The sequence below is a fragment of the Falco cherrug genome, chromosome Z (assembly GCF_023634085.1).
Source record: "Falco cherrug isolate bFalChe1 chromosome Z, bFalChe1.pri, whole genome shotgun sequence".
Classification (NCBI taxonomy): Eukaryota; Metazoa; Chordata; class Aves; order Falconiformes; family Falconidae; genus Falco; species Falco cherrug.
In genome coordinates, this window is record NC_073720.1 from 40,755,937 (window position 1) to 40,778,290 (window position 22,354).

At 41.7% G+C, this 22,354-nt stretch overlaps 1 long non-coding RNA gene across 1 annotated transcript; it reads right to left on the bottom strand.

The window, feature by feature from the left end:
* Nucleotides 1-6,786: 6,786 nt before the first annotated feature.
* On the bottom strand, nucleotides 6,787-22,291 carry LOC129734713 (uncharacterized). The gene is made up of 2 exons (XR_008730232.1): nucleotides 20,310-22,291; nucleotides 6,787-15,467 (listed from the first exon to the last, which is right to left on the bottom strand). It is a non-coding gene; the product is annotated as an uncharacterized LOC129734713 (long non-coding RNA).
* Nucleotides 22,292-22,354: the final 63 nt, after the last annotated feature.

The following is a 22,354-nucleotide window of genomic DNA, read 5'->3' on the forward strand; positions in this document are numbered from 1 at the left end:
GTACCCGTTCTTTATTGTAATCTAATGCAGTCTTGGTAGCCATCACACTAATCTGCTGTTACTTCTAGAAGAAAATACTCTTTTCAAACAGAACAAAACTTCAGACTTTAAAAAAACCACCAAATCTCTATTCCAGACTAAAAGACAGAAAAAATACTTTTAAAGCAGGTATGTTTGTTAGCTGTTCTTGCAAAATTATTTTGTATATATCTTTGTACTCTGATTTCACCACCTTGTCTCAGGCCACTAGAAGTAAGGCATGCCAGAGTGTCCTTGGACTGAACTCCAGAATCAATGAGAGTTTTGTCATGTGGGGAATGGAAACTTCCAAGGAGCTGGTTAAAATGCTACTAGTATTACTACACGGCACTTTTTTCTCTGAGTCACCTCCTGAATATTTCACCAGACCTGGTGTAACCAGAATTTCCAGCTTGGCTAGGACAGCCCTGAATATCCCAGTATCTCACAGATATTTTTTGCTATTTTTCTATCTTATATGGAAGAAATGGGATATTCCTGCTCTAACCTTAAGCCATGCCTAGGAATGCACTGTTTTGCAGCAGGAGATGGGGACTCTGGCATAGGGTTGTGGTGTGATACAAGTAATTTGTTTTACTGTGAAATAAGATTGAGTATGTTATGCATTGCATTAAATGTTAGTTAGTATGATGAGTCTACAACACTTATATTCAGTCTGGTAAGCTGACACGGGCCCTACACAGGTGACATTATAGTAGGGGTCTGCTACAGGCCACCCAACCAGGAAAACCAAACAGATGAGTCCCCCTACAGACAGATAGGAGCAGCCTCACATTCACAAACCCTGATCCTCATGGGGGACTTAAACTACCCTGGTATCCGTTGGAGGGACAACGCAGCAGGGCACAAGCAGTGCAGGAGGTTCCTGAAATGCATTGACGGTAAATTCCTTCTCCAAGTGACAGAGGAGCCAACAGAGGAGAGGTGCTATGCTGCACCTTGTTCTTACCAGCAAGGAGGGGCAGGTGAGGAATGCAAAGCTCAAGGGCAGCCTTAGATGCAGTGACCATGAAATGGTGGAGTTCAGGATCCTTAAGGCAGCAAGAAGGGTGCACAGCAAGGTCACAACCCTGTACTTCAGGAGAGCAGACATTGGCCTCTTCAGGGATCTGCTTGGTAAGAGTACCATGGCACAGAGCACTGGAGGGAGGAGGGGCTCAAGAAAGCTGGTTAATATTCAAGGATCACCTCCTCCAAGCTCAGCTGTGATGCATCCTGACAAAGGGGAAGTCAGGCAAAAACACCAGGAGGCCTGCAGGGATGATCAAGTAGCTGTAAGGTCATATATTATGAACTGTGAGATTTCTTTTTTAATTTAAACGAGCACTTGCTTACTTGTCATACGTCAAATTCTTTCTTACCTCACACACTGTTTGCCACCCTACTGCAGTTAGTTAAAAAAACAATTGGAGTTACTCTATATTGTCCCTACTTCCACCTCTTGTCCAAATAAATGAAAAGAAAATACACATAACCATACATGTACACTTACGTTGTTATATATGCATTATATACCTCATTTATCAGCATTAGGGACAAAACACTTCTTTACTTGCTTTGGAATTTCTCAGTTTTCAATATAAGGGCTAACAGAGCTCCTCACTGTTGTACAGCTGAGGGTGTATTTCAGTACTGCTCCCCAGTAAAGACATCTTTCAAAGCATCAGTGGTTCTCTGAGTGCTGTTTCCATTCATCTGATGGATGTGAGGTGATTTTTCTGTCTTTCTCAGATTAGGCTGACTCATTATTTACTTCTTCTTTGGTTTACTGAGTGGAATAATAATATTTTTATCTTACCCTTTGTCTGTTATTTTGGAAGTTCACTATAAGTGAGTGCAATTTTTAGCCATTCTTCTCTTTCACTGAGTCAGTAGTCTGTAGGGAGAGTCTTTTTCTCCTCTTTCTGCCATTAACATGTCTTTGAAGAGTCTTGATCTCTCAGTTCTTTGTTTCTAGCTCATGCTAGCAGATAAGGCTGTGAAATCTCTTTTTGGCACTGCAATTGTGCAGCAACAGGCAGTCATAGGACACCCATCTATTCATCCTCTTCAGTTCTTCCTAGGGTAGAGATCTTTAGTTTTGCTTTTTCAACACTTTCTCCAGTGAAAGTTGGTTGCTCAAGAAATAGAATGTGTATGGAGAAAGGCACTTTATCAAGGAAGGGAAGAAATAACCTATCCAAATCATCTTAAGTCTGTCATCAGTCTAGTCACGATCAACTAAACACCTTTCCACATTACCTTCCCCCCAAGGCCAAATATTCGCTTCTGCAGGTCAGACCTTATACCTAAAACCATCACACAGAAGGACTGCTTACACTTATTAATCCCTGTCAGAAATGCCTTTGCCACATTACTTTCCAATCTGTGTTAAACTGGTGATGTTTGCCTTTATCTCAGGTATAGCTTTGTAACAGTATCTTTGTTTGCTAGCCTTTGAGTTGATGAACATTTGTATCTTCATTGCCTGGAAGGTATGCATTCCCTCTTGGAAATGAAACAGTGCATTTTCCTGCTCTCTGAAGCTACTTGCTTTCTCTCTGACATTCCTCAGCAGAGACACTAGTTTGTTAACACACTGACTTCCAGAGGTACTTCTATGCATGTGTATCTACAGAAAAAAAATCATATGATAAGCAAATGACATCAGTAACTAGCTTTTGTGTGGGCCAGCTATGTTTAAAATGTGTGTAAATATGTTGTGATGTAGCAGTTTCTACATGTAGATAAAATATACTAAAGCTCCTGGACAAAATCAAGCAGAAAAAGGAAGCCTACAGAGGGTGGAAGCATGGACAGGCAGCCTGGGAGGAATACAGATAAATTGTCCGAGCAGCCAGGGATCAGGTTAGGAAAGCTAAAGCCCTGATAAAATTAAATCTGGCGAGGGACATCAAGGGCAACAAGAAATGCTTCTGTAGGTACATTGGTGGTAAAAGGAAGACTGGGGAAAACATGGTCCCTCTCTGGAAGGAAATGGGAGACCTGGTTACCCAAGTCATGAAGAAGGCTGAAGTACTCAACAACTTTTTTGCCTTGGTCTTCACTGGCAAGTGGCGTAGCCACACCACCCAAGTCACAGAAGCCAAAGGCAGTGCCTGGGAGAATGAAGAACCGCACACTGTAGGAGAAGATCAGGTTTAAGAACATCTAAGGAACCTGAAGGTGCACAAGTCCATGGAACCTGATGAGAGGCATTAACAGGTCCTGAGGGAAGTGGTGGATGAAGTGGCTAAGCCACTATCCATCATATTTGAAAAGTCATGGCAGTCTGGTGAAGTTCCCACTGACTGGAAAGGGGGAAACATAACCCCCATTTTTAAAAAAGGAAATAAAGAAGACCTGGGAAACTACAGGCCGGTCAGTCTCACCTCTGCACCTGGCAAGATCATGGAGCAGATCCTCCTGGAAACTATGGTAAGGCACATGGAAAATAAGGAGGTGATTGGTGACAGCCAACATGGCTTCACTAAGGGCAAATCATGTCTGACAGATCTGGTGGCCTTCTATGATGGCGGTACAGCTCTGGTGAATAAGGGAAAAGCAACTGATACAATCTACCTGGACTTGTGTAAAGCACTTGACAGTGTGACATACAGTCCTGCATGAGATCCTTGTCTAAATTGGAGGCACATGGACTTGACGTATGAACCACTCAGTCGATAAAGAATTGGCTGGATGGTTGCATGCAAAGAGTTGTGGTCAATGGCTCGATGTCCAAGTGGAGACCAGTGATGAGTGGTGTTCCTCAGGGGTTGGTATTGGGACTGGCACTGTTTACCATCTTTGCTGGCAACATGGACACTGGGATTGAGTGAACCCTCAGCAAGTTTGCTGCCAACATCAAGCTGTGTGGTGCCGTTGATATGCTGGAGGGAAGGGATGCCATCCAGAGCGAGCTTGACAGGCTTCAGAGGTGGGCCTGTGTGAACCTCATAAAGTTCATCAAGTCCAAGTGCAAGGTCCTGCGTGTGTGTGTGAGTGCAGTCCCAAGCACAAACACAGGCTGGGTAGAGAGTGTTTTGAGGATAAAGACATGGGGGTGTTAGTTGATGAGAAGAACAACATGACCAGGCAATGTGTGCTTGCAGCCCAGAAAGTCAACCATATCCTGGGCTGTATCAAAAGAAGCATGGCCAGCAGGTTGAGGGAGATGATACTCTCTCTCTACTCCAGTCAGACCCCAGCTGGGGTACTGTGTTCAGCTCTGGGGCTCCCAACATAAGAAGGACATGGCCTGATGGAGTGAGTCCAGAGGAGGGCCATGAAGATGATCAGAGGGATGGAGCACCTCTCCTACAATGACAGGCTGAGAGCTGGGCTTCAGCCTGGAGAAGACAAGGCTCTGGGGAGACCTTACAGCAGCCCTGCAGTACCTAAAGGGGGCCTATCAGAAAGCTGGAGAGGACTTTTTACAAGGGTGCATAGTGAAAAGACAAGGGGGAATGGCTTTAAACTGGAAGAGGGCAGCTTTAGATTAGATACTAGGAGGAAATTCTTTACTGTGATGGTGGTGAGGCACTGGAACAGGTTGCCCAGAGAAGCTGTGGATGCTCCCTCCCTGGCAGTGTTGAAGGTCAGGTTGGATGGGGCTTTGGTATGAGATCTAGTGGTAGGTGTCCCTGTCCATGGCAGGGGGGTTGGAAATAGATGGTCTTTAAGGTCCCTTCTTCCAACTGAAACCATTCTGTGATTCTATGATAGCTGGTATTATCTACTGAACAGCTTCTGGTAATTACAGAAAATACTAGCAACTACCATTCATGTGTTACTAAATAATGTATAAGAGACAAAGCTTGTTTGATTACTTACTGGTGTGATTCAGATATTGCAGAAATATGACATAAAGGTGTAGAGCGTGATTCTTTTGAAAGCTTATATCAATGTGTTAAAAAATTCACTTGGCTTTTGAATCACTATTTCTCTTTCCAGTGCCTTTTCTCCATACCAAACCCTCAACTGGCTTCTTGAAAAATGCACAGCACTCCTTCCAGCTAGCTTAACTGCTTTCCCTGCACAGCACTGTATTGTGCTATGTGGACATACTTGACAGTTAGCACTTAAAATTCTCTTAAATTGTAAAACTGCTGAAGAACCCCAGCTTTTCCTCCAAAGAGCCTTTAAATGCATTTTACAGCCCTCCCTGTTTCTCTATTTTCCAAAAACAGTTTAATAGAAGTCTCAGACTAAATAATTGTGCTCTAACTAGTCCTGATTAGGTTGAATCATAACAATGTCCATCTGAATGTCAGGTACGTATCACACACATTTTTTCTAGGCACAGCTGACCCTGTTCGTAACCAGTCTTATCACATATTATAAAAGCAATTAAAACCTTTCATTTTGATTTCTAATCTACAAAATTAAATTACAACACATGACTGATTAATGGTTTGGTGCAATCCTCAGGAGAATCCTACCAACAGAGGCTTTGGTAGCACAAAAAAAGTAGCACAGGGCAAGGCATCTCAGGCAGCTTCCACCCTTAAAGATAACTAAATAAGATAGTCATATGTTCAAGAGTCTGTGTTACAAAATACCTTGCATTTCTCAACGATCAACGCAGATTGCTACCAGGAACCCCACAATGAAATGTAGCAAAACAAGACTGGGGATCTCAGTGAAGTAGGTTAGGAGATGTTTACTGTATTGTCATGAGTTGTGCAATACCTTGCAGATGAATAGATGTTAGTCAGCTTGGAGGTTAGTGTCAAGCTATTTCTGACCAGTATTCCCACAGAAATGGCATGTAAGCAGCAATAATACGTTACAAGAAGTAGTTAGCTGAGATCTGCTAAGGCGGCCACAAACAATGGAATGGGCAATAGATTTTTCAGCTTTTTAAATGTATCAAAACCCAGAAATAAATTCATCTCAGATTTTGGTGAATCTGAATATTTTCTGTTTCTGATGAGTTGGAAAGAAAAAAAAAATTCAGATACCAAAATATTTTCTGACCTAGAACATAAGTTCTAATTCCTACTTTTTGTGGGGAAGAAGGTGCTAAAGGCTTACAGAAAAGGGCAATCGCTCGGAGGGAAGAGCCTGTTAGAAGGGCGTAAGCTTAAGTGGGAATGAGCATGGAGATAAAAGCAGCAGGTATTTGCTGTTTATGGAAAGCTATCCAGTTTGTCTAAACTGTCTTCACTGCAAGAACTGGTTTCACAATGACATGAAGAATAAAAAATTGAACCAGTAACCACTGGACTCATTCATGGAAGTATTTAGAAGTGCTGGCAATAACAGTACCCTCTCCAAACTACAAGAGACATATTGTCCCAGTGGTAGTTTTGCTTTTTTATGTCCAGGAATACTCTGCACAGGGCCTTGCCTCTATTCTCTTTACGGAAAGCTGAAAGCTTTATTAATTTTCTACAGAAAGCTACAAGAGAGAAAGCTCTTTCACCTATGCAATAGCATCAGAAAGAGCAGAAGATGAAAATGATCATTCTAGTGGCTGACATTGCAGGGAGGAGGTAATGAAAGAAATAGCTGCAATGTTTTCCCCTCCATGCTAATTAACAGTTTTTAACTGTTTTTCCTGTTACAGCCTTGTTCACACACTAACCAATGCTGAGCAAATAAGAAAGATCCTGGTGAAAATTTCTCATTGTTAAAATGAACCTGGAGTTTGTAATACTTCCGCCATCACAAATATGTGATGGTGGTTCCCAAGCACATGCAGGGTGTGCCTCCATTTGTGACAACACTGCCATCTACATAAGGCAACCATTCTTTCATTTAGCAATCTTCTTTGTCCTGCCTATTGAAGAAAGCCCTAATCATCACTTGTGCCTGCCACTGCAAAGAGACCCTTCTCCATGCACGCTATTTGACTGCAATCTCACGTTTTCTTAACACAAAAAATATTTTCATAACAATGAGGGAAAGTGTTAGCTGTATTTTCCAGTCTTGGGTTTTGGGTTACATTCCAATTGCTGTGCACACAATCCCATACTCCTGCAAGCACCCTGTGCCAAACCCATCCATGCTGTGGAGAGAAGGGTTGCTCTGCATCAGTCTCCCAAAAGTTGCCTCACTATGGACAGACTGCAGTCACTTGCCCTTGCCAGTAAACCTGGCCTGGTGCTGCCTTTCTCCTCTGTGGAGTCAAACCAAAGCTATGAATACAAAAGACATGTACAAAGAATAATCCCAAAAGTAATACAAGACCTGTTTCTGACTTCTTTTGTTTGGGGGCTAAGGGAGGGGAATAAAACCCTAAAGTTAAAAGAGGAAGAAAAAATTGTGACCCTACCTCAAGCAATTCCTTCAAAATTATTTTCTTCCAGTGATGACACAGCACAAACAACAGCAATATTGAGTCCATAAACACACTCTAATAAACTAGATGAAGTGTAAAACTGCTTTCTATTAACCATGTATGGATCTAAACAATTACGGGCAAAATCAAGCTGCATTTCCTCCAGAGCTAGCTCTTACCCCATAGACAGGCAAATGCAACAAGCAAAAGGCATTTTTTCTGCTTTGTTCTTCCTAAATCATATCCTACCCTGATGTCAGATGAAGCACAACTTGAATATCTGCTATCTAATTGCAAAAAGACACCAAATTTGAAAGAAAGGGCTCTTCCTAGGGTCAGGGATGCTAACAAGTAACTGTTATTCTATCCACATTTTTCCTGCTCTTTTTTTTTTTTTTGCAACCTGTCATGCATTTAGAGTGTGCATTGTGTAATAAATTATTATCACCCATATCAGTAAGCAAGGTGTCAAAGAAGAAAGTAGAAGGAAGTAGAATGTTAAATCACATTCACTACCTCACGTAACTTCTTCCAACTTCTTTGAAGTTCAGACCCTTTCACCATATATTCTTTCTCTTTTCTCTCCAGTTTCTTTGACTTTTTACTTAGCACCATGCAACCTGGTGTGTTAATACCATTGTAAAAGTGACAGTGATGCATATGCCAAAGAGTTGGATCTGCTTACACAGGAGATGCCAAACACAGGGCTGCAAATGAGGAGAATATGTCCTTTGGCTCAATCATGGCGTCTAGTAGGTTACATCCTGAATGTTTGTATTAGTTTTTTGTATACTGGGATATCAGCCTTACTCCATCCACTTTTGCATCACCGTTTTGTCTCACAGGGCTTCTTCCAGCATGACACTTGTTCTGCCTTTTTCCCTAAATGAGACCTGCTGGTTTCCAGCGAGTTCTTTGGTGGATGATGGAAATTGTTGGTAGTAATATGGGAAGCTAACTTACATGCTATATGTGAAGTCTGACAGAGCTGCTCTCCAAGCTTCTGCTGGGTCATTGTCTTACCCTAAGAGTAGCAAGGCTTGCATGGTCTGAATAACGCAGCTGGCGTGTTTGTTGCTAAATTAATTACATTGTGGAAGCACTGTGTGCATCTCCCCAAGTTCTCCCAGTTAAGCTGCATCCATCAGAAATGAAAACAAGTTTTGCTCATTTGGAGTTATTACTAAAAATCACTTTTTCCCCGCCAAAAAAACCCAACCCCCTAAGATGGTTTTAGGACATCTCTTATACCACTTACTTTCTCAATGGTACTCTGAGCTGCAGAGGTTCAAAACAACCTATCCAACTCGGTACTAGATTCATCTGGAGGTGTTCTAACCAGTTTTTCCACATTATTAATATCACTACATCCTGCACTTGTATTGCTTGTTTTGCCCCACACTATTTACCTTGGCAAGGAAATAGTAGTGGAAACCCATAATTTATGCTGCAAAACAGGCTGAGCAGAAGAATCTGTAGAGCCTGCTTTACCTTACAGCACTAATTATCCCCACAAACTGGGTTTTTTTCATAGTCATCATCAGTGTAATATCAGATAGGTCTAATAGAGAGATTCATATAGTCATTTGTTGCCTAAAAAATAAATCGGAGATTAGTATATGCCATCATGAATTCTGGCAGCCTTGTACTTGTACTTGTATTTGGCAACCACAACGTACTAACATGTAACAGATACTTTGAGGTATTGCAGAGTTTTACTTTTGAGTGAAAAAGTGCATCATATTCTGGGGTGGTTTCAATAATCTTCCAGTTCCTTCTTTGACAGAAGAGAAAAAACAAGTCTGTTTAGTCTTCAGATTGGTATTTTTTTGCATCAGTCAAGCAACGTGAACTGTCTCTAGAGGTAGGTAAGAAGGTGGCACAAAATGGCACACTGATGTTAAAGAATATAAAAAAACCTGAATAAACTGACATTTGCTTCTTCTTTTAAGGAGAAATCAAGCTGTGGAAAAGAATGTGTATAACCATCTATTTTGACCTACACTTTTGTTTTCATGCTATATATTGAATAAATTTTTACTGCCCATAGTAGGCCTGTTACCTAGAAGGTAAGTTGCTGAGCCTGCTGGCTTTTGGAGGAACTTAATACCAATTTACTTGCCAGTTTGATATATTCTGAAAAATCTTTGACAAGAAGCTGTGACATAACATATACCAACACCAAATGCAATTACGCTTTTTCTAGCCTTTTGGCTCACTGCACTGCCATATTCCTGGCAGCTCACTCCCCATATCACTCCTCAATAGACAACTCATAATATTCCAAGAGGTCAAATTTAGAAAGAAAGAAAGAAAGAAACAATCAATCTGAGGACAATGCTCACAGATAAGGCACAAAGGTGATTTCATGGGCCGGTTGGTATCACTGTATCTAGTTTCATTTCAGTAATACATAAGCCCATGACCTTATTAATTACCACATTAGGCTGAGGCTTTGCATATATAAGCTTCAGATTCACAGGTTTTGGCCTCACCCAATTCAGTGAGAATACTCAGTTGTGCAAGTTTTTCTTAGTGTGAATGACATTACGTATGGTATCTCTGATTCACTCTCACTGCAGGCAGATGGAAAATGCACATGGCTGAACCTGGAAGTTCAAGGTCAGTACCTCTGTCATTCTGACCTTTCTGTGTTGGAATTTAATCAATTTGTCTGTCTGCTTTTATTGTTGCTTTCTTATAGAGTTGTTCGAAGGGCACGGACTAGTGGATTGATGGAAAAAAGCTAACAAAAGACAATTGTTTACCTAGGCACTCCAAAATGCTGCCAAGTTGATATCAACTTATTTATGCCAGTAGGCTAGTTTTTGAGTGAATGTCGACACTGCATTTAAACAAAGAGAATGTCAATATGGAGTTGAATGTCCTTCCATTTCAGTCTTTAAAATATTGCTAAATTAGACAATTACTTAAAGGTTATTTTCCACTTTCTTGACAAATACTTCTGTAAATATATTTGTATCAGACAGCTTCTCTATCAACAGTTATTGATAAATTCATAAAATGTCAGATTGTGAGCACTTTCACAGCACCTTCACTTGCCCAAGAACACTTGAAGGATCTTGAAGGATTTAGGACTCTTTCTCAGTAAATATTAGAACACATTAAATGATTAAAAACAAAATTATGGCCAATTAATATCCCTAACAATTTGATCTAATAGGTTGCTTAAACATGAAGCCAAATTTTGATTTCAGATACCTCAGTTTAAATACTCAGTAGATTTTTAAAATCAATTTAATTATAATGGTTTAAATAAAAATAAATTACAGGACAGGCTCACAATACTTTACTTCTTCACAGTGTAATGAAACCCCATCAGTTTTACGTATGTGGACTAGTTGTCCATGTATATGTTTGCCAGGAATATGGATTATATTCCATTCTAATTAGTAAAAAAGCTGAGTGATTTTTATTCAGAAATATCCAGAGTTAACTATTTCCTGTGCATTAGTTGGCATTATCTATATACCGATTATATTCAATCGACTTTTAGTCTTGAACCGATTTCTGAAGAATCATGTCTGATACATAAAAGGTTCTCTAATATGTTCTTGCTTCATTAGCAGAGCATCAGTAATGTTCAGCATGAACCAGTATGATTACCATCTACCATTTCATTTTATGCCTCTTCACAAATAGAATGTGCAATGCAATGTTTTGCTGTGGTAGAAATGAGGATTTTTTTCCTCTTTTTTACTTTGCTTTGAAAACAGCTGTTGCCATGCTTGCATAGGAGAGAGAAGAAAAATGATGAATGGTACATGGTTGGTTCTTTATTTCTGTGAGAACACCAGGCAGGTTTCTCAGAATGGTCTGTAAAGACATTAAGCTTCTTTGTACAGAAATTTGCAGCAGTACACCAAAGAAACAAAACTGCCAACACTGGACATCGCTCTGAGCTTTAAGTGAATATTTACATGTTTTGGGCTCAGACAACAAACTGTCTTGAACATATCTTGAGATATTACACAGAAGGTGTCTACAAGAAGCAAAGGTTGCAAAAGGTTTGGAACAGTCATGTCAATCACTGCAGCAATGCAATATCTACATCTATGCAGAACATGTCATCAGTAAACCCCAAAGCACTTCACTGAAGAAATAATTGTCCTCTTTATTTAATTCAGAAACTACAGATACCAGAAAATCTATACATCAGGTACTCTTTCTTCTTGGTTTGCATTAGAAACCCATTTTTGCAAAGACATGGCTTCAAGCTGCATTATAAGAAAGGCTTCTTTGTATTTACTTATGTGTAGCTTTTCAAATTGAAATTATTTTTCATTCCTTTTCTGGCTCAGTGCTAGAAAATAACAGGCTACAAGTCTTCTCACACAACAGCTTTTTCATTTCAGATTATTGAAAGAACAGTGATTTACTTGAATGATTTTCTCTGCTCTATCAGTTTGTATCACTACAGCTTGTTGGTGTCTGCTTGGACAGATTTTTAGCATCACACTTGCTTATGATTTTCATTTTCCTTACTTTAGAAGTGCTGTCTCAGATTGCTGGATGGTTTCTTGTAAAATTAAGTCTATTGATTTCCAGTGCTGGTTTAAACCCTTTTGGTGAACACCATCCCGAGGTACAGAGGGCAGCCAATTGACATATCAAACAACATTAAGAGTCAATAGAATTTCAAATATATGGATGAAATGAAAATACTTGAGCCAGGAAGCCTTTGTGCGGGACATTGGAATCTTTTTGAGGATGTAGTTCAAATCTTTATAGGTGGATCTTAAAGGAAAAATGGTTTTCTTCAGGGTGGCAACAATCCCACTTCCTAGCAGAGCTACACAGATGACATTTAGGCATATGCCAGCAAGCTGGGGCACAAAAACACATCAGAGTTTATAATATTTTTGAGTACTAAACCTTTTTACATTATAGTACAAATCCCTGAATTTTGCTTGGAAGTCAGGCTTGTTTGTTTCTTTTTGTGCTTATTTATCTCTTATATAGAGCTGTTTAACTGTTTCAAGAGGTTACCAGCAGCATAAGATTCTTCTGGACTCTTCACAAGGAAAAAGGTGTGATATTTTGCAAAAGATTAATTCTCGTGAGGGCTGAAAACCTTTTAAGAGAACAGAGCTGCTCTTGAGGGCTTACTACGGTACTGAGAGCAAGAAATGAAACCTGTTCTTTCTCACAAGCTTCTTACTTGCAACTCATGATTAAGAGGTAAATACTTCCTGCATTTTTTATTTTTTTTTTTAATATTTTTAATGTTTATCTCTGCTGCAAAACACTACCACCTATGGTAGTTACTTGACATGGTAAGACTGGGCTTAGGAAAAGAAAGACGAATGGAAAAAAATTCTAAGAGATACAGCAGGAATTTTGTCTCTCAGGGAGGCTCAATAGAGCTGCTGAAAACAAAACAAATGTGAGAAGAAAGTTGTTTTGTCCTGGATATTCGATATTACTTTAATAATTGATACATAAGTGAAACTATACATTTATCAGACAGTACTAAGGAAAGTTACTAAGTATCCTTGACCTAGACAGTAAGAAGCTGTTAAAAGCTACCAGGTATGAAGAGAAAACTTAAGAAATTCTTATAGGAGACCTCAATTTTACCAGTCTCAAAGTCTTACACAATCTCTTGTGCAGCACCTATCTGTGATAGACATGACATACTCAAATCTAAACAAAAAGTTTACATAGAACTCAGATTTAAACTTATAATAAAAAAAGGAGTGGTGAATTACAGAATGTAAATTGACTAGACTGTAATTAGGACCCCATATTTACGCTCCAGGGCAGAACAATAATGGATGGACTGCATGACCAAACCACAAACTCTTGGGAACATAAAGAAACAAGACAGATTTTGAAGCTTAAGTCTGCAAAATCAATAGGATGACTCTGGAAAGGGCACTGCAAAAGAATGTATAAAATGTGCAATAAAATACACATCCCAGCAGTATCCATCCTTTTGGTGAAACTGCTACATTTCCAAGAGCCTAAGCCATCTGCAAAAGCCTGTGGACAAAGATGAAACTCCTGAAAAAAATGAAAGTATACTCTTACTCTACAGTACACTAGTACTGATTCTAGGAGCTGCTTCACAGGCAGTTGTATGTCGTAATATGACTAAAACCCCTGTGATTTATGGTAATGTGCAGTTTATATGACTATGTGATGTCTAAGCTTACAGTAAAGTCCCACACAAGTAATAACATATACCAGGGGACAATTCTTATTATAGGTTCATGTGTACTAAATTTACAAGTTTAAGACAACCTTGTGTTGCAGGAATTATGGAGCTGCCACCCAGTCCATATTAGGAATTGCATGGATGCCACCTCAAGAGAACTCAGCTGTAGGTTCCTGCTTGAAGAAGATGGGTTGCCAATTGACTGAGTAAATAAGTGGTTTATTTATCCAACATGCTGAGCAGCTTGAGCTGGGTGCCTCCAAAGAGGGGCCCCCATTGCAGACCATGCACTGCAATTATACCTTCAGAGACAGATTTCCAGGAATGTACCACGCATTACCTGATCCCCAAGTCCAATCACTTAATTCTGGTCGATGGTCTCTTGATTCCTTATTGGTTTTCTTGGTTGGTGGGCTGGCTGCCCTCTGAAGTTGCCACGTTATCTCAGAATTGTTTCCTTGGTCCTTATCTTCTGAACACATTCTGCATCTGCCAGTTTCAGCTAATTTTGTGTTGCAACATTACCAAAAAGTTTACTCTTGGACAGCTGTTGTAGCTTAAGGCTTCAAATACTATAGCTTTAAGGGCCAACCAAGGCTATTAACCCTAGAAATCCTCAACGCTTGAAAATGCATAGATTATGATTTCCTGAGGGAATGGAGCACCTAGTCCAGGAATGGAACCTACTAGTCTATAAATTTATTCACAGCTGAAATATTAGAAAAGAACTCCCACTGGAGTACAGAAAACTCGTGTTCAGATCTCATACTTCTGCAGTTTCTCAGGAATCACATATAAAGTACTTTTATGAAGGTGTTGTACAGAGAGACTGACTGTCCAGAGGGACAGAGCAGGATGTTCTGTTTCTAGCTGAGGAAATTTTGGTAAAAAATAGCTTACCTCTTGGAAAATTTTCAGCTGATCCCAGCTAGCAGAGCAACACTGCTATTATAAAAGAGGAACCCACAATAACAGATAATGTACAGTGAAAGTGTAACTGAAAGAACATTCAGGAATAACCAAAGCACTCCCTATTTTACAGAAATTGGATGAAATGCTATAAAGAATGTAGTAGTGGGAAATTATGAGTAGATGTTGATAGCTTGATGATAAAGAAGGAACAAGGTAAGGACAAGAGGCTAATGTTGTACATGTAAGTAACGTCTAAAGGAACTTTAGGTTCATGGTCTTAAGCTGGCATTGGTTTGTTTGTATATGCTGGGAAAAAAGTGCTGGTACTGAATTCTTTTTTACTCCCATCTACAAGTAGCAATACTAGACAACATAGCATGAAATTATATTAGATACATATGTTACACCAACAAGCCTAAAGTCTGCAATGTCAGCAAAACGCAAATAGGAAGCTTAGCACCAGACTAGCAGTTTACATAACAACTGACAAGATTGTGGCCAGCGGGTGGAGGGGTGTGGAGGGGGTGTCCTGCCCCTCTGCTCTGCCCTGCTGAGGCCGCACCTGGAGTGCTGTGCCCAGCGCTGGGCTCCCCAGTTCAGGAGAGACAGGGAGCGACTGGAGAGGGGCCAGCGGGGGGCTGCCAAGGGGGTGAGGGGGCTGGAGCATCTCCCTCATGAGGGAAGGCCGAGAGAGATGGGCCGGTGCAGCCTGGAGAAGGCTGAGAGGGGATCTTGTTGAGGCATACAAATATGTTAAGGACAAGTGCCAAGAGGATGGGGCCAGGCCTTTTTCAGTGGTGCCCAGCAACAGGACAAGGGGCAATGGGCACAAACTGCAACACAAGAAGTTCCATCTGAATATGAGGAAGAACTTGTTTACCTCGAGGGTGACAGAGCCCTGGGACAGGCTGCCCAGAGAGGCTGTGCAGTCTCCTTCTCTGGAGACATTCAAAACCCACCTGCAGGCAACTCTGTGCAACCTGCTGTGGGTGAAGCTGCTTTAGCAGGGGGTTGGACAGGGTGATCTCCAGAGGTCCCTTCCAATCTTGACCAGTCTGTGATTCTCTGAATCTGTGACAGAAAAACACTGTAATTGTTAAAATATTCTAACTAAATCAAAGATGCTGCTTATGTGATATAGGATCACGTGAGTTTAGCCATTTATAGTGGTAAGAAAATACATGTTTATCTAGCAACACATGAACATGAGACACTATAAAACAGATTGTTGTGGAATTGTTCCTCACAGCCTATATTAGGTATGCATGGCAAGATTTTGGTAGTGGAGGGCTACAAGGGTGGCTTCTGAGAAGCTACTAGAACATTCCCCCATGTCTGATGGAGCCAGTGCCAGCCAGCTGCAAGACTGGACGCACTGTTTGCCAAAGCTGAGCCCATCAGCAACACTGGTAGCAACTCTGTGATAACGTGTTCAAGAAGGGGGAAAAGTTGCTGTGCAACAGTAATTGCAGCTGGAGTGAGGAGCCAGGCTATGGGAGAGAAGCAACTGCAGACACCGAGGTCAGTGCAGACGGAGGGGCAGGAGGGGCTCCAGGTGCCAGAGCAGATCCCCCTGCAGCCCGTGGTGAAGCCCACGGCGAGGCAGCTGGTTGCCCAAAGGAGGCTGTCACCTCCTGAGAAGCCTGTGCTGGAGCAGCTCCTGGCAGGGCCTGTGGCCCCATGTGGAGAGGAGCCCGCGCTGGAGCAGGTTTGCTGGCCGGGCTTGTGGCCCCACGGGGGACCCACGCTGGAGCAGGCTGGGCCTGAAGGACAGCACCCATGGGAGGGACCGACACGGGGGTGGTTCATGAAGAACTGTAGCCCATGGGAAGCACTTACATTGCAGAAACTTGTGGAGGACCATCTCCCATGGGAGGGAGCCCACGCTGGGGCAGGGGAAGAGTGTGAGGAGGAAGGAGCAGCAGAGACAACACATAATGAACACAATGTCCATCCCCCTGCAACGCTCAGAGGGGAGGAGGTAGAGAAAATCAGTAGTGAAGTTAAGCCCGGGGGAAAGGACGGTGAAGGGAAGGTGTTTTTAAGACTTGGTTTTATTTTTCATTACTTTACTCTGGTTTGATTGGTAATAAATTAGTCTCCCCAAGTCAAGCCTGTTTTGCCCATGATGGCAACTGCTGAGTGATCTCCCTGTCCCTCTCTCAACTCCTAAGTTTTTTGTTGTATTTCCTCTCCCCTGTCCAGCTGAGGAGGAGAGTGATGGAGTGGCTTTGGTGGACACCTGGCATCCAGCCATGGTCAACCCACCACACAGCTGTAACAACAGACCACCTTCAACAAAGGGAGAAAGGAGAAATGAAACAAACTTAAAAGCAAAAGTTGGGCTATGAAACGATAGATGATAGAAATTCAAAGGAAAGAAAGGCTTGAGCAGAGCAGATACACAGTCTGCAGTCCTTTCAGAAGAAGCCTGCACTTAGCCCACCTTAAAGCAATTGTGAGACTGGGCTCTGAAAGTTGTGAAATGTTTCAAAAGTGTAGAAGAGAAACAAAACCAACTCAGACATCACTTCAGAACTCCTCGCGTATACATACATATATGTATAAGTCTGCATGTATGTATGTGTGTATACTTACGTATGTATTTATTTAATTTTTTATAGATAATATTTATATTGATTTATTTTTACTTTCAGAGAGGGGACTTTCTAAAACTGTTGATACTTTTCAAAAATAAATTTTGGAACAGTTTGAAAGGTTGATGTCTGTCTAATTTGTTAGTGTCTTAGGAGGAGTTTGACTGATTCTCTTTATGTATAAAAGACTGGATTTGCAAGGCCACACCAGACTGATCTTTCATCACTCCTGCAAAAGCAGCCAGCAAGAGGAGTCATCCCCCTAGCAGACATGTTAACACCAGGCCGGCTTCTCACTTCTTCAGTGCAAATTGGCAAGTCATGATTTTTAACTGAATCACAGTAATAAAAAATAACCTAAGTGGTTCTGTTGCGTTTACTTGGCAGGATGGGGGGGGTGGGGAGGGGTGGGGGGTGGGGGCTTGCAGGGGTGGCCTCTGTGAGAAGAGGCCAGGTGATGCCTTGTGCTGATCACAGCTGGTTCCACACGGCTCCAAGATGGACTCACTGCTGGCCAAAGCTAAGCCTGTCAGTAACACGAGTGGCACCTCTGTGATTACATTTTTAAGAAAGGGTAAAACCACTGAACAGCAGCTGTGAGTGAAAGGAGTGAGAAAAACATGGGAGAAACAGACCTGCAGACAACAAGGTCAGTGGAGAAGGAGGGGAGAAGGTACTCCAGGTGCTGCAGAAGAGACTTCCCTATGGAGAAGACCATGGTGGAGCAGTTTGTCCCCCTGCAGCCCACGGAGAACCACAGTGGAGCAGATATCCACCCTGCACCCCATGGAAGACCTCACTGCAGCAGGTCGACATGCCCTGAAGGAAGTTGCAGTCCATGGAGAGCCCATACAGGAGCAGACTCCTGGCAGGAGCTGCAGCTTGGGTGGGGGAACCCACACTGGAGCAGTCTGTTTCTGACGGACTGAACCCTGTGGAAAGGACCCACACTGGAGCAGTTTGTGAAAGACCGTATCCCATGCAAAGACTCATGCCGGAGCAGGGGAACAGCATGAGGAGGAAGGAATGGCAGAGAGGAGCAGTTATAGACTGATAACAACGCCCATTCCTCATCTCTGCTGCAGTGCTTGTGGCGGGCGGAGGTAGAGGAGTCAGAAACAAAGCAGTGAAGTTCAGTCTAGCCTAGGAAGAAGCCAGCGGGGCTAGGGGATTTATTTTTTATAGAGAGCAGGTTTAATTTTGTCTTTGTTTCCCATCATTTTACTCTATTTTTAATTGGTAGTAAACTAAAGTAATCTTTCCCAAGTTGAGTCTGTTTTGATAATAATTGGTAAGCAATCTCCCTGTCTTTATTCCAACCTTTTTCCATCTTATTTTCTCCCCCATCCTGTTTAGGAGGTAGAGTAAGGGAGGAGCTGGGTAGGCATCTGGCAGCAAGCCAAGGTCAAACTGACCACAGTGGTACGACGGAGAGACCCCTAATTTACCTAGTATGTGTTTTACAGTTAATTTTGGCAACTCAAGGCAGCAATGCATTCCACTCTAGTTTTGATTCTGTAATTAGTACTAACTGCCAGGCAATGTCTTGGAAGGGTTTGTCCCAGGGTGGCCTTGATCATGCAGTACTGACACAGTTTATTCACATTAAACTTACCTTAAACTTACCTGAAAAATGTGTTTCTCAGAAAGTGTAACAATTTTGTGTAAACACACAATAGGTAAAATGAAAGAGTATTTCTAATATGTATGACACATATTCTGAGGAAGAAAACATGAGCTTCCCTTAACAACTTTAGGCATGAACCATGTTCATCCCTACAAATGAATACTCATCCATGTCGGAAGGCACTTTGTTCCAAAGAGGAGTGTGCTACAATGTGCTTCACATGTATTTTCTTAAAGGGGATGGGGTGTCTTCCTCTGTCAGACAATACTTGGTGCTAAAGTGGTTTTGGCAGCTGTGATCACCATCTTCAGATTTTTTTAATTTTTTTTTTTTTTTTTGGACACAGTGAATTTCCAGCACCTGCCTTCTGACTTACGCTGAGACTCAGCTTTTAAGAGTTCATCTGCAAATTGAAGATCAGATTTTTTTTGGTGTTTGTTTTTGGTTTTTTGCCTACTCAGGCACTGAGCAAGCAGTGTGGGGAATCTAGGCAAGAATGTTAAGTATCATAAACATTTCAACTTTCCTGGTTTCACCTGGAATAGAGTTAATTTTCTTCTTAGTAGCTGGTGCAGTGCTGTGTTTTGGATTAGGTGTGAGACCAATGTTGATGGCACATGGATCATTTTGGTTGTTGCTCGTTAATGTTTATATTGAGTTAAGGACTTTTCAGTTTCTCAGGCCTTGCCAGCATGAGGGCTGGAGGGGCACAGGACATTGGGAGGGGACACAGCCAGGACAGGTGACCCAAACTGGCCAAAGGGATACTGTATACCTTATGACATCATCCTGACTATATAAGCTGGGGGAAGAAGAGGGAAGTGGGGGACATCTGGCATTATGCTGTTTGTCTTCCCAAGTAACTGTTAACACATGATGGGGCCTGCTGTCCTGGAGATGGCTGAACACCTGCCTGCCCATGGGAAGTGGTGAATGAATTCCTTGCTTTGCTTTGCTTTGCTTGTGTGCACAGCTTTTCCTTTACTTATTAAATTGTTCTTATCTCAAACCCTGATTTTTACATTCCTTTCCAATTCTCTTCCCCATCCCTCTGGGTGAGGAGGGACTGAGCCAGCGGCTGTGTGGTGCTTAGTTAGCAGCTGAGTTTAAACCATGACAACAACAAAGGGAAATCTTACTAGGAATGCTTACAGAAAAGATTACAGAAGATACAAATTTCTACTTTGTAGCAACTCCTTCCTTAGAGAAGGCTAATGTAGTAAAGGCAGAGCCTCTCTATTAGGAAACCTTCAAGGCCTAGCAGGATTCAAAACTGGGGTTAGGATCCTCTGTTTACCTGCGGTTGAGGTCAGATATTAGGATCCAGCATCTTCCTAATGTTAGGTCTAAACTATCACAAGAAACAGATACTGAGGTTACGCTTATTACACACAAAACCTCAGCCAAGCAGTCTTTTGAAAAGGTCAGCAGAGAAGGTATTAACACTACAAGATGCTAGACCACTGTCTTGCTTTTCAGAAAAAAGAAACTTTTACTTCCTTAAAACTGGTAAAATTGAGAAGATACAAGCATTAGGTTTGAAAAAAATCTTTGCAGTGCAAACTTTTGACAGGGTAAAAAAAAAAAAATGTTCTATATTCTTTAGGTTTTCCAAGAAAAAGCTTAAAAGCCTTGAGGCAGCTGTCAAATGACAAATGAGATAATAATATAAATTTAGAGCAAGCTTACCTATGAGACAGATGTCCTCCTAGTGGAAATACATTTAAGTTGTGTTCTCTTGCACCATAAATATGTAAGTTTAGCCACGCACAGAAAACTGTTCTTTTAAACTTTCTCAATTATGTTGTTTGTATGCCTTGTTCTCACTGGATTGTTGGTCTTACCACAGCTGTCAAATATTCATGTACAAATTGATTTCATGCAAACCAGTCAAGATTTCCAAGAAAGTCAATTATGTATTTTAAATTTCTCATTCCCCATTTTGTTCACTTTTGTCTATATTTTGTCTCCAAGTTCCACTTTTTCCATTGTTTTATGTAATTCCTTCATGAGTACTTCCAAAATTGTGAATGGTATCTCTCTTTTATTTTATTATTTTGTTTCACATTTGGCATACAGTGACATCTCTCACTGGTCTATCACACAGCAGGAAGACCAGCTTGTGGACCCTGTCATCTTCATATTCCAACCTCAAAGTTAGAAGACCGAAAACCAGGTGCAAATCCACCCCATCTATTTTCATTCTGGATCAGCTGACAAAAACTATCCATGAGAGGAACGATAAGTGAAACACAGTCCTTGAAATGTCACAAAGCTGCAATAAACAAATGATGAGTCTTTGCCAGCATGGTTGGCCAAGGATTACAACCTCTCTAATCATGCCAATCTACGAAGAACTCCACTTTATACCTGTGCAGAAGTTAGGGAACACCGGACTTCAGCTCTCTACCTGAAATAACAAGTTTCAGTAATGACTTTCAGGCTTTTTCTTTTCTTTTTCTCTCTGCAGGAAGTAATTGTTAGAGGGCACTTTCTGTTACCGCAGCATTATACATGAACTCTGCTGCTTTGCTTATTTTGATCCAACACACTTCTTTGCATATGCAGTTGTGTGTGTAACGAAGGCAAGGGGAACAAAAAACAAAGAAAGAAAACATGTGCCCCAAAGCTTACCCAATTCACTCTTAAGAATACTTGGTGTTCAGCTCTACTGTTACTACTTCTTTACTGCAATGCTTTACAAATACTTAAATTCACACTACCTGTCACTTGCTGTTCTAATTTACATGCAAGACCAACAAGATACAGTCATCAGCTCTCATGATAAATGATTACTCTCCACGGGCAAAACAAGTAAGAAATCTTGCCCTCTCCCTCCAAACTTCTCACTCCTGTTGGAAATTTCTGTTACCAACCTCTACTGGGTTTGCAGAGGAAAGGCCATTTAGTATGGTGCTCCACCACAAGTTCAGCCCCATAAATAACAGACATGCTAGAAAGACCCCTTTTTTCCCCCCCACCTGTCAGGAAAAAGGGATGAGTGCAAGCTAGAATGTAGTTATGCTCTACTTCTCTACCTGGAAGATACATATATAATGGAAATTTTCTTGAAAATGTAACGATGCAGATTGGAGGTCTCGCAGTCCATTCCCAAACTAACCTGTTTTATCTAAGTGGTCACATGTAGAGGCAGTTCCCCCTTCTCCGGGCAGCGTCTCCTAGTGACAGCCTTGGAACCACATTTCATTTTCTTGTTAGCTTTCAGCCCCCTTGATCCCCCTTACCGTGCAGATGCATAAACCTCCAATGGGGGCTCACAGCTGGGATGGGGACAGGACAGGAAGGTCCTTTAGGCGAGCCTCGATCTGCCATAATTGCACTGAACTCCTGATAATGCTGTTGTGCAGGGGTCCTTGGGGAATGCTGCAAGCACTGTTCAAGCTGCTGCAGGCTGCAGCACTTGGGGATTGTTTGAATGAGGAAGATACTTTCTTTGAACTTCCTATCTCCTTGAAATGTAATTTTCTGTTTTATAAGTGCCAGCCCCTAAGCTCCACCTTCACGTCCCACAGCTCTCCAAACCCTGTCGAGTATGTTTGTTTTCGGGCGGACATTTGACGGTGCAAAGCGGGCAACACAGTCTTCCTCAGTCTCTGTCTGGACACGCTTTGCTTTTCACCGCTGCAAGTTTCGTACCCGGCTTCCCAGCCAGGTCTGCTCCCTTCCCACTCCCACCCCCTCCTCTTCCGCCTCTCGATTTTTCCACCCGCTGA